Source organism: Lissotriton helveticus, chromosome 3_1, assembly GCF_964261635.1.
Source record: "Lissotriton helveticus chromosome 3_1, aLisHel1.1, whole genome shotgun sequence".
In the NCBI taxonomy this organism is placed as follows: domain Eukaryota; kingdom Metazoa; phylum Chordata; class Amphibia; order Caudata; family Salamandridae; genus Lissotriton; species Lissotriton helveticus.
The window spans coordinates 1,478,615,240-1,478,628,489 of NC_136061.1; positions in this window are offsets into that span (position 1 = coordinate 1,478,615,240).

Sequence of the window (13,250 nt, forward strand, 5' to 3'; positions counted from 1 at the left end):
TATGCAAACTAGTCTGTTCCTGTCCCAGTGCATGATGGGAACAGGGCAAACCAAACTACCAAGCCAATTCTTATACTGGGAAGGAGACAAGCTTCCGGGGACCGGTTTCTGGCATCACAGCCTTCGTCGGCCCGGCTTGCTTGAATCCTGATGGTGCAATGAGCATGACTTGGTAAGAGTATTCTGCATCATTCAGAAACTCTGTCCATCACCACCCCCTTTTTCCAAAATCGATTTTATCCACACTATGTGTGGGAGGGTATACTCAGACGTGAGTCCCTTGCTCCATGCCAGACTCTTAAATGAATAGATAAGGATGGTGGAAAACAGAAGACGTGACTCTCGGGGTTCAAATTGGCCTCTGAGACCGAGGTCTTAGGGGCCAGATGTAGGTCGGCAAATACCGGTCGGTAACGGCCGATTTCGGCCGTTACCGACCGGTATTTGCAAATGGAGATGTAGGGGCCTTCAAATATACAGAATCTGTAAATTTACCGATTTGGTAAACTTACCGATTCTGTGAAATACCAAATCGGTAAATATACCAAATCGGTAAATCCAGATGTAGGTGGCACTGAAAACAGTGCCACAGGCCATTACCGATTCGTTATTTACCATGTAATTCTATTGCATGGTAAATAACGAATACCTGTGTACATGCACATCTGTGCATGTACACCTGTGCCATGTGGCACACATACATGCCCTAAGGGCATGTATGTGTGTCACATGGCACACAAGCCAAAATCAGGGGTGCAACAGGGTGTCAAAGTGACACCCTGTCACCCTTGCAAAACCGGTAATTTTACCGAATCGGTATTTACCGATTTGGTAATTGCCATTGATTCCTACGGGCCTGTAGGCCCATAGGAATCAATGGCAATTACCGAATCAGTAAATACCGATTAGGTAATTACCGAATCATACAGAATTTTTACCTACATCTGATTTAACGAATCTAGAATACCGAATCGGTAAAATACGATATTCCAGAGTCGGTAAATCAGATTTACCTACATCTGGGCCATAGTGTCAATAATTAATGATGAGACAATTAAAGACTTCACAAGGTTAGATTTACCACCAGAGTTGCAGCAGGGTAATGGTGAAACCCTTGGATGCTCTTACATCCCTCTGTAAACCTGTCACTCTAAAGCCTATAGTGGCAGCTTCTCCTTTCTTCAGGGTAGCACTGACCTAAAGGTTTTTTCTCTGTGTGTGGGCCTGTTTTGTGATAAGGTTGGCCAGATGTTAATGTTGGTTTCCAAATAATACCACAAACGTTGTCTGCAGCAAACTCAAATCCATGCAATCTTCCATACCTTGTAAAACACGTATAAAGCGTTCAAAACTGCACCAATTTGCAAATTTGGGCCACTTCTTTAGCAATCGTATTCACTAATGGAAGCTGTAGAGTGCAACCCGGCCTCTAAAATAATTTGTAACATCCATGCAGCCAGAGGACAGGGCATGGGCCGAGGGCCTAAATAAAGGCTGGGTGATTGCTCCTGGTCACTCTGCAATATTAGATATCTAATGTGTGTGTCTCAGGTGTTAAGCTGCCCTGCGTATTGCTTTACACAAAATAAGTTCCTTGGTATCAAGTCCTTTGCACTGGCGACAAGACCGGCGAGACTCACGTGCCAATACACCTATCGTCACTCATCGTGCTGAGAGCTGTGCAGCGCAGAGAAGATCATACGGGGGCCTTACAAGACGGCTTCTGCCGTGTGTACCAGCCTCCGGCGAGCGGTCTTGTCACCCAACTGCAGGTGAGGAGAGCACAGCCCTGGGCCCACGGCTGCCACATTATGTGCTCCTCCTCAGTGCCTGTCATCCCAACGCCTGTGTGCACAGAAAAGGTATCTGCATCGTTTCAGCAGCTGAGATCCCTGTGAGAGCTGGCTGCCCCACCTAGTGGCGGCCCACGGTACCACAGCAGACAAGCAGCCTATAGCCAGAGTCAGTCACACAGCTTTATTCGATCTTTTAAAAACAGACCATAAAATCACGTAAGTACATATAACATTTTCGAACCAATAAATATACATATATACAAGTTTAAAATGAGTATTAAACAAATTCACTGTAATCCAAGTGAGACCCTTAAAATCATTTAGATAAAAGAATCAGTAATTAATATTGCACAATACAAGTAAGATGTGAACCTGACTTTTTCCTCTTCCTAAAACAGGCCCATAAATATGACGCAACACAGAAACATACATATGTGTTCGATAAGACTTTTAAAAAGTACATGGCAACCCGGCATTGCCTAAAATTATGGTGCCTCAGGATAGGAAGTATAAATGTTTTCCTTTCCTCTGAATAATTGTTGCAGAATAATTCGATATGTAAGTCTGACTGCGTGGCATGGTTATTACAAGGGCAGCAAGTCAGATCTGCCAGTCTATATTTATTTTGTGGGTAACCCAGGAGTAACAGAATCATATTCAATCTAAAACGCAATAAAAATAATCTATGCTGCACATTATTTGTACGCGATAAATAATGGAAATCTTCTCCTGGTATTGATGGAACTAGATCGTATGCAATGGAGGAGTGATGGATACGTTTTTTTCCTTTCGTGCCTAATTTAGTCTTTATAAATCTGTTATCCATTTCTTCGTGACCTCTTTGCAGCTATCGGGATCCTGAAAAAGCTTTCCCAGCCCAAGAGCTTTCAATTCAGTTTCTACGTAATTTAGCCACCCGATCCTTTTGTAGTGACCTAGGTTACAACAATCCCTAATAAAAGTTTGAGTCAGGTCCACCATAGTTCTTCGCCATATTGAAAGCCACAGAAGAACTGGGGCCAACCTTATGGTGCCACTGACGTAGGGGAGCCCAAATTCTAGATGTAAAATATAATTTGGGGCTGATTGGGGCAAAGACACATGATTTTAAAAAAAGGAGTCTTCCATTTGCTGTAACAAAGCAGCCTTAACCATCCCCCAGACACTTGCCCCATATGTTACGGCTGACTTTGTTTTAGCTAAGTAAATATTTTTGATAACTTCCAGTGGGCTACCTACCAGCTTTTTTGCGAATCTTTTAACAGCATTAAGGCTCCTCTGCATACCCTGGCCTCTTGTTTTCACTAATTTAGACCAGGAGTGATCCTTACCAAAGAGCACTCCAAGATATGAAAAGGAGTAAACCACCTCGATTTTTTTATCTGCCAGCTCAAAGTGGGGATGTTTATCGCCTCTATTCGCTCTGGCCACAATGATAAATGATTTGGATTAATTAACTTTGAGGTCAAGGGAGGCCATAAAGGTGGAATAAGCTTTGATTAAGTTTTGTAAGGCCAACCCCGATCTAGTCATCAGTACCGCGTCATCGGCGTACGCCAGGATCAGGAGGGGGGTTTGATCAAACTTGGCCACATGCAGTGAGAGAGCAGACGAATGACTCAACTCCGTTTGTATAGATTGAAAAAAGAAACGGGCGAAAACACACCCCGTCTTACTCCCTTTTCGATTTTAAGATGACGAGTGCACGCCCCCGTCCTGCCATACCTTACACAAGCTGTGGCATTTGCGAACAGCTGGTGGGTGAAACCAATAATCATCGGTTCAATGCCCATGCCCTCCATCATGGATCACAGCCTAGAGTGTGACACACAATCAAAGGCTGATGTTAGGTCCATGAAGGCCATGTATAGTTTGCCTGTTTTAGCCTGTGTGTACTTCCCTATGGTTAGGGAGAGGTTTAGGTACTGATCAACCGTCCCCATTCCTCTACGAAAACCATATTTTGCCTTCATAATTATATTGTACGACTCTGCCCAATCCTCCAGTCTGGCCAGGAGAACCCGGCCCATTAGTTTGGCGGTGGTATCGAGGAGAGATATAGGGCGATCATTCTTTGGAGAGCCCCTATCTCCTTTTTAGGTCGAGCAGACCTGCATTCAATGCGAAAGCATTGAATGCTGTCTGCGTAGACAACTATTGTCAGCCGTATTTGGGAATGTAGACACGAGTCAGACGCGCGCCTGTTCATTGTCAGTTTTGACCGCAGGAGCGCGCTGCTGGCTGCTTGCTGCTTGCTGTGTGTGCAGTGTCAGTTTCGCTTTCATCAGTTTCGTTTTCCCAAGGCTGCCTTTGAGTGAACACGCTTGCTGTGAGCATTATTTCTCAAGCTGGCTTTTAATTATTATTTGTTTCGCTTTTATTATTTTGGTTTTTCCAAGGCTGCCTTTTAAATAACATGCTCGCCGTTAGCATTATTTCGAAAGCTGGTTTTCAATAGATTTCACTGGGGAAGCATGCCAGTATACACAAAAATGCTCTGAGCTGGGTGAATTGTCCACACGCTGTCAGCATTTGAGCTAAGGCTTGCAGAAATCTGATCTCTGGAACCTGCCAGGCTGGTCGCAGAAGCCTGAGTCAGCTCCCTGTCGAAGCCCGTGGGGACATTCTGCAGGAACCAGCGGTCAACCCGCTCGACAACATATACCTCATCCCCTCAGCCCTGGGGGCAAAAGGAACAGCTCAGTTGGAACAATCCACTTTTAAAGAAAGGTGTTATGATTCCACTTGTGTCGGTGGCCGCGTGCCTCCGTGGAATCTTGCTGTACCGAAGTTCTTCTGCAAAGCAGCATTCCTCGAGTGGCAGTTGCTGCTGGCTGAAGAGAAAGGGACACTGCGACATCTATGTGCCTAAAGTTAATAAACCCAGTTCTTAAGCCGTTTCCTGCATACGGATGATTAAGTCACAACAAAGAAGTTTAACAAACAAAGTCCCTCAGTTCTGCGAGAAAGTACTGACGCACGTGGAAATAACGTGCTATGACCAGGACCAGACAGTTTTGGTTAATGGAGAACAATCTTAGTCTCACGGTTCCACTAATGACAGTTTAATAATTACATAACACAAGGGTTTCCAATCTTGACAACAAAAGCCATCCTCCTCCCCCCCCCCAACCTATCTCTATCGGGAGTCCCACACTCATCACCAGGTACCACTTAAGAGTTTTACCCACTTTATTTATTTATGCAATTTTATATAGCGCAGACTTTACTCGAAGGCGTCAGAGCGCTTCACAATAGGAACAGAAATGATACAAACTGAGACCTTGACATACTGAAAAGTCAAGGTCTTCCGCCATTAGCTTTACTGTAGGGGCCTATGACGACGGCAGGGGCGTTGCCCTCCTGACACATCCCTGACGTTGCACCTGCTGCCAGCGGTACATGCTGCTACCCTTGCAGGTCTCCTTGCCTCTCCCAGAAACGGGGACACAGACTCACGCCGCTGTACTCACACTATTAGCGGAGGGTCGTATGAGCAGAGGAAGAGTAGTTCACTGCCACTCGTGCTCACGGGTCCCGGTGCAGACTATGAATGTTTCACAATTTATACCAGGCTTTCTATTTACATGATAACATACCAAGATGTAAACAAACGCAGACGAATTCACCCAGTGCGCAGCCGAATACATATTTTTTAAATATATTTAAAATATATTTTTAAAACAGGTTTTTCCAAATAAAACAGTGGCAACCAAGTCATCTTTGTAAATATTAAATCATTTGGGAAGAAGTGAATAAACGCCAGCAAGCACATCGAGCAAGCACTTCTATACTAGAGGGTACGTAAGGCTTGGAGGACAGTCTACGGACGAGAGGCGATATCTTGTGCTGGGATGGAGGGGCGCTAGAGGAGTGGAAAATGGTAAACGGGGGTGTTCCTCTATGTGTATTTCTGAAAGGTCGGAGAACTGGGTTAAGGGGAAGAAGACATGGGAGGAAGATTATCTGTGAGAGAGCAGGCCCACTGTATGTGGGCGGGGAGGAGAACTCCCCGCTACCCTGAGAGGTGGGGTGGCTCCCTCTGCTCATGTCATCACATCAGCTGGGTGCAGGCGCTTACATGGACCAAGCCCCAGCACAGACGCTGACAGGGATAGCGCCCTGATAACCCTCCACTGCCACCGACCCTCTGGGCTGGTGTTCGTGATGCTGAGGAGCCTCCTACCGTTTCACTGGCCGCCGCTGCTACCGGCAGGAGGGAGAGCCACGGGGGGAGGCGGGCTGCCTGCTCCCGCCTGAGACCGGCGCCGCTCTGCAGACGCTGTCGGGTACCTCAGTTTTTGGCAGAGGCGCGGAGAGACTCCGTGGGAATATAACGGGCAGGTATAGGTAGTAGATGGCTTAGCACACAGCCCCCGAAGCGGCACCGAGTTTGGCCATCCGCCGCACCGACCAGAGGGAGGTGGCACCGGCGCCGCCGCTGTGCACCAGGCGGGTCTCATAGCCCCTTGAGCCGGGACAGCTCAGTCGCTGCACCCATAGCAGCCTCCGCACAGCTAGCGCCGCCATGGTACTGCAGAGCCGGGCACTGACAGCAACTGCTGGGGAGGAGATCTCGTGAGAACACGCCGCACCCCTCCCCCGAGCACAGAGTGCATGAGAACATTGAATATATACAACTACTACCACAGCACAGTCTGCCTCGGAAACACTGGATTGCAATTGCATTTATGTAGCCTTTACTGGACATGTTTAGCCCACTTATGATCCTTCACACGGTAATTTGTTTGTCATTTATTACAGCACTCCTGTCTGAGCACTCTGCTTAACACACATCATTACAACCAACATCTTCGCATCACAAGCGTGCCTGGGGTACACACACCAGGACTCCTATAGCAAGATGCGCCTATGTGTTTCAAAATAGAAGCATTTTACCAAACCGCCGTCTGCATGATTGTACACCATATGCCCCTTCTTCCTAGCACGGTGTATCGGGTAAAGGTGGGCAAGCCAGAGAATTAAAGGGAAGGATAGAGCCGAGCAGGCTCTCTCTCTCTTACAAATGCTATAGGTGTCACGTTTGCGAAAGTGAAAACTATTGGCATTGTAAATGACAAAGCTATTAATTTCACTATTTTCAAAACCAACACATAAATAAAAAAATTGTCATTTACAATACCAATACCTCAAACTTTCCTAATGCGAGACCTATTGCATTGCAAATGCTTGTTTATAAATCAGACAATTACACTCTGATTCTATGAAGGAGGTGGGCCTACTATCAGAATGATGTTAAAAATGTTTACAAGTAAAGGAACCCACATATCATAGTCCAATTGAAAGAAATCAAATGGTACTCTGTCTGGTCCCAGTGCTTTGCCGGGGGAACAGGATTGTAATGCCTTTCGGACCTCAGATACAGCGAAGGTTAGCCCTCCCTGAGGTAATAATTCTGGGCAGTATACTGGGGTAGATGAGGAAGTAGATAGCCTAAATATTCCTTCAAAATGACTCACCATGCCTCTTCATCTACATGCACATCTAATACAGGGTCAGTGACGTCTTTAAAATGAGGGGCATTCACAGTTTCCCAGAAATCTCTGCTGCTACCAGAGATAGCTGCTTGCTCGAGGTCTTCCCATGCCTGTACCTTAAGATCATTCTCTCTCGCCTTCCTGGGTAGTTTATAGTCATTGAGTTTTTAGGGCCTTTGTGAGGGGTATTTTTGCTTTAAAACAAGCTGAGTCAAACCACCCCTTATTAGTAGTAGCATTTGTTGACTTCATCCGGGTAAGTGTTATTTTTATTTTTGCCAAAAGAGGGGTAAATCCAATGACCAAATCTACGGGTGATACCTTTTCTTCCAAGCGTACTATTATGTCATCCTTTACCCACACTAAAATATCGGGGACCAGATTTAATTTTGGTGCCATTGGCCGTAAAATATTTAAGTAAGTCTATAACTTGGCATGATCATTGTGGGGTGTAAAGCGAATACTCATAAGGGCCATTTTCCGAAGTAGGTGTCCGGACGCTAACACAAAATCAATAGTGGTCTCTTGAATGCCCCTTCTGAAGATGTCCCTTGCCCTCTCTCATTCATTATATTTAATGTTGATAGATTACACTGAAATAGCAAGCTATTCAGAATCTCACCACACTTGTTATGGGGAAAATGTGAGTAGGGATTACCATAAGCATCTTCTATGCCACATACCATGGTCCCATTAAGTTTACAAGGGTGGATGTTAAAATCCCCCAGCCATATAAAATTCATATTGCCCCCTTTTTTCGCTTTGTGCAATTTCTCGATCTCTAACATTAGGGCATCTACCACAGCCCTTGAGTTCCTCCCAAACTCATTATTATAAAAGTTGACAAGAGTGCAAATGACGTGTTTCCTGCTGCCCAACTCCAAAATCTGGAAGTGAGTGTGTAAGGGTCCAACTTGCCTGACTTGAAGTGGGATAGTATTTGAGATTAAAGTAAGGAAGCCCCCTTTCACCCTTCCAGAGACTGATGAAACAGCTGGAGAGTGGAAGGTACAAAACCCCATAAAGTAGGGAGGGCCTACTGCCCATGTTTCCTGACATAATACTAACTCCATGGATTGCCACTCTTTTAGCCAATGTGGGTTAGCAATTTTTGAGGCTATACCCGCCACATTCCATTATACCATGTTTTCCCTAGTTCTCTCTGTATTATTCATGGGAAGTACTAGGGTCTGCCCTTGTCCCTGTATGCTCTGCGCTACAGTTACAGCTGCGGGAGCAATCTCAGAGGGTAATGAGATGGGCGAGAGCATCAATTGGCTGCACTCTACTGGAACCACAGTGATTGGCCTGGTTGATAAATGAAGAGGTGACAGGATTAGTCAGTCACCTGCCTCCAAGATCGACAGAGCAGCAAATCTATTATGTAATCTAATCCCAGGATTTTTAGTGGGATCCACATATAGGGCGGTAAATGAATTTGGGATTCTGACCATAAGAGCTCTCCCCTCATAAACACCCTGACCAGTGTAAAAAAACTAACTCCAAGGATAAGGGTATTATCTGAGTATTCCTTAGGGCAGGGCTGGGAAGGTTAGCTAAAAGAGAGGCACTTGCATACACATTATTAAAATTAATTACCACACAGTCACCGCCAAAAGTTTTTCTTTGTTCCCCCACCCAACCTACTCTCCTAGCCATAATTATTTCATGAGCTAACTGCCTCCTCCCCGCTCAGTCACATTAACATTGCACAGTAACCAGTAAAGGCATTTGTCCATTAATTGTCGGGTAGATTCAATCTAGTTTTCCCAAAGGGTAGGGACATTTGCCAGAACTAAAACCAATGGGGCAGCAGTGGGTGGAAGATGGAGGGTTTGTTGTGGGAGATGTGGTAGATGCTCTTGTACTCCGTTGGGTTTCTCATGGCACCCTGCCCTATGGTTTACTACTGTTAATCCCTTCTGTATTAATAGTGGCTTTGAGGTTAGGTCCCCTACAGACGACCCTGGAAGGCATTGTGCGGCCGGTGCAAAATTAAGGTTGGAGGTAGCATTTAAGGGCTGTGTTGCAACACTAGTGGGGCCACCAGTTGATACGGATGATGGCTGTGTCGCTGTTGGTGCTAGGAGTGGCCCCCGTGGATCTCTCAATTGTACTGAATCAGTGATTGTAGATGTTATGGGTAGCAAATCGTGCATCAGAGGCATACGAGCTAATAGAATCCGAATCTGCGATTCTAAGTACGCCAGTCGCAATTCTATTTGGGACAATTTAGTGAGGATGTGAGCCATTATTTAATTTAGCCTAATGTAATCTCTGGGCAGATAGAGTCCGACTGCAGTACCTGAGATGACAGAGTGGTTGATGGCATTAGTGGTGCTATCGTTTTAGAGTGCATAGGGTTCCCCCTTGTTTGCACAGTTTTAGATTTGGGGGCACAAATGGTTTCCGATTCTTTTGATTTCGTGCCGTTAGTAGACCCCCCTGCTCTGGTTCGCTTGGCAGGTGGAAGTGGTGAGGAAGAATTCAATAGGGAGACATTCTGAGAAGGGCTATCTAAACCCCTTCCTGAAACGCTCTCTGTAGGCGGGTTTGGGCGAAAAGAGATGCTTTGGTCTAATGGAGGGGCTGTTAGGATTACAGGTACTGGCAACTGAATTGCTGGGGTAGTAGTAGACTCAAGAGCTGAGGGCAAACCTAATATTAGCGAGGTCAGGTCCAAAGAAAGACGTCTCTCGGTCAGCTCTATCTCATGTGAGAGAAAACTTGCCGCTCTGACTAAGAAGGAGTCCAGCATGGCTCCAACCATCCCTCCAGTCTTCTCTTTTGAACCCTTTCCTTTCGACATGGCAGCAGGCAGGAAATGTAAAAGATAGACAGTACCTTAACCAGACGCAGATGAAAGAGAGTGAGCCCAGCCTCCTTCGGACTCCGACGGGCGCGGCCAGGGCACGCCCGCGCACGTCCCGCACTGCGGGAACCCCGATCGCTTCTTATGCACCTCCTGGTGTTTGCAGAATTACGTTGGCGCCTTCCCCATGCATGTTGGATGTGGGTGTAGAGGTCCCCACCTCAGAATGCGGGTGATGTGGCTGGTTTGATTTGCTCAAACGCTCCGTCCATCATCCCCTTTGTATCGCTTTGGCTGGCAGGCAGGCAGACAGAAAAACAATGAGCACGGGCACCCGCGCTGCTAGAGCCCGGACCGCTTCTTATGCGCCTCCTGGCGCTTGCAAAATACGCCAGCACCTTCCTCAGGCGCGTTGGAGTGTGGGCGTGGAAGTCTCCACCTCGGAATGCGAGCGATGTGGCTGGCCGGCAGGCAGGTACACAGGAAAACAATCAGCACGGGCTTCCATCAGTGCAAGTGGCCTGCCTACAGCCTCTACTGCCGAAGCACATGCATACCTGTTACCCACTGGGGGAATCCTGCTATGAGGCGTCAACAGCAGGGACTGATGTCTGCTAACGCCAGTGAAGTTAGTGAAGTTAACTATGGCAGTGGAACACCTGTGAAAGAATGAAAGAGAGACATTAACAAAGTAAAAAGGAGTCAAAGTAAAACATATAGAGAGGCCCTTGGTAAGACAAGCAGGAAGACAAGAAGAAAAAGCGTTAAGTTTAACACACACAAAAATTATGTCTGCCAGCAACAGGATGCAGTGCCCTCAGCACCTCAGGACTCTGCACATGCGCCTGTCACAGCACTGACACCCTTTAGCCAATTGGTAGACGGCAGCTCCGCGTTTGCACCAATGAATAGGACATCTCCAGCACTTCTTTCGCACCATGTGCGAGAAGGATGGAGCAGTCAAGAGATCCATGGTGCTGCTTGTGGGTGGTGCAGAGCTGTAGGACCTATTCAAACATCTTCCCAACACAGGGGGAGATGATGACTTCTATGCTGCTGTTGCTTCTTTGAATCAGCATTTTGATCCCCAGTTGAAATCTGACTAAGAAAGTTTTAAGGCCCAGCAGACTGAGGCCTAATCAGTATACGTATTCTATGCATGCCTACGCAAACTGGCGAACACCTGCACCAACATTGACCAGCCAGATGAAATTAGAGCTAAACTGAACCAAGGATGCTGTTCTTCTGCCCTCCAGAAAGTCATACTACGCCAGTCTGGTATCACTTTCGATAACATCCTAATATTGGCACAATCCCATGAGCTGGCAGACAGTAGGGCTGAGTATATTGAAGCAGCTCTTGCCAGAGGTGTAGCCCCATTGAACACACAGAAAACAGTGAAAGTTAAAGAAAAGCAATCATCTAACCACAGCAGTAAAGGTTTTGAAGCTCTGTGTGCACAAGTTCAATGTTTCTGACCTAGTCCAACCACTTACTACGCTCAACTCTCAGTGGTCCACCGCTATAAGACCACAATTAAACAAATATATATACAGTAAAAGGAGAGTATATTTTAGTACATCATATTTATCAATCAATTATTGAACATTATTCAAACTACTTCAGTCCACAGACCAATCATTTCAAAATTCCTTCATATGTTGGAAACTTTATTCATGAAAGTTTTTTTTTTAATGTCCTCATTTGTATTCAGCCAATATATAATTGAGAGTTCAGAAAAGAAAGCATAGAGAAGACACACAGAGGGAGAAGCCCAAAGTCCTACGGCTTTTGGTTCGCCAGAGTGAGGGCTCCGGAACACTCCGTACACAGAGGGCATGTTCTTGACACTTCGCGCCCTCACCTGACCTGAACCTTTGTTCTCGTAGTTTGTATCTCTGCCTCCCAGTCTCCTTCTTGAATATAGCAGGACCCACAGAGTACCTAAAGTAGGATATTTCCTGAAGGTTACCGTTGGTTTGTCAGAGATAATGTCTAATAATCCTGGTACACCTTTCAATGAGCTCCAAGTTTTTTGTAAATGTTATATATTTGATTTTGGTGTGTGCTATATGTTGAGATAAAAGCCACTCTTTCTCTAGTGAAATTTCTTTTTTTCTGTATTAAAGTGGATTCCCTCTTCACGGGCTGCACCCTTTTTTTTGCCTTTTCCAAACTGACCTGTGGATAACCCCTTCCTACCAATCTCTGCTGTAATTGTTCTAGTGCTTCTCCAAAATCTGTGTCTAAACTGCAATTACGTCTGATCCTGATCATTTCACCATACGGAATACCTTTAATTACCGCTGGTGGATGTGAACTGTCTGCTCTCAGAATCGAGTTCATAGCTGTTTGTTTATGGAACAGTCTACTTTGGACTTTATCGCCAACAATGAACAATTCCACGTCTAGAAATTCAATTCTATCTTTGTAGCGGCACATGGTGAATTTAACACTAAAATCATTGTCATTCAGAAATTCAAAATAATCTGTTAAATCTCTGTTTGAACCCCTCTATTTCATTGGGAAATAAGGAATGAATCGTCACCTAAATAAAATGGAATCGATCCATTTAGCAGCTCTCCTGCCCGAGGCATGCTCCCTCTCGAACCAACCCAGGAAAAGGTTGGCGTAAGAGGGAGCTAACCTGGAACCCATAGCTGTGCCCCTGATTTGGTGATACCATTGTCCTTCAAATAGGAAAAACATATTTTTCAATATCAAAGTACTCTTTTCTGCAATCATCATTGAATGATCCAAAAGACTAGCACTTCAAGTCCCCAAAACCAAAAAGTGGTTCAAGGCTAACTCTCCTTTCTCATTCTCTATACAGATGTAAAGACCTACAACATCTAAAGTTACAAAGCTCATATCTGGTTCCCACACTATATCCTGTAATTTGTTCAACACGTCCATGGTGTCCCCGACGTACAAGGGTAAATTCATAACCAATGGTTTCAAGAATAAATCTACAAACTCTGAGATGTGTTCAGTTAAACTGCCTATACTCGAGACTATAGGTCTGCCCGGTAGATTCTGGAGTGACTTATGTATATTCGATAGAATATATATGAAAGGAAATGTTGGATTAATCACATTCAAATATTTATACTCTTGTAAGTCCAACAAACCTTGATCTTTCCA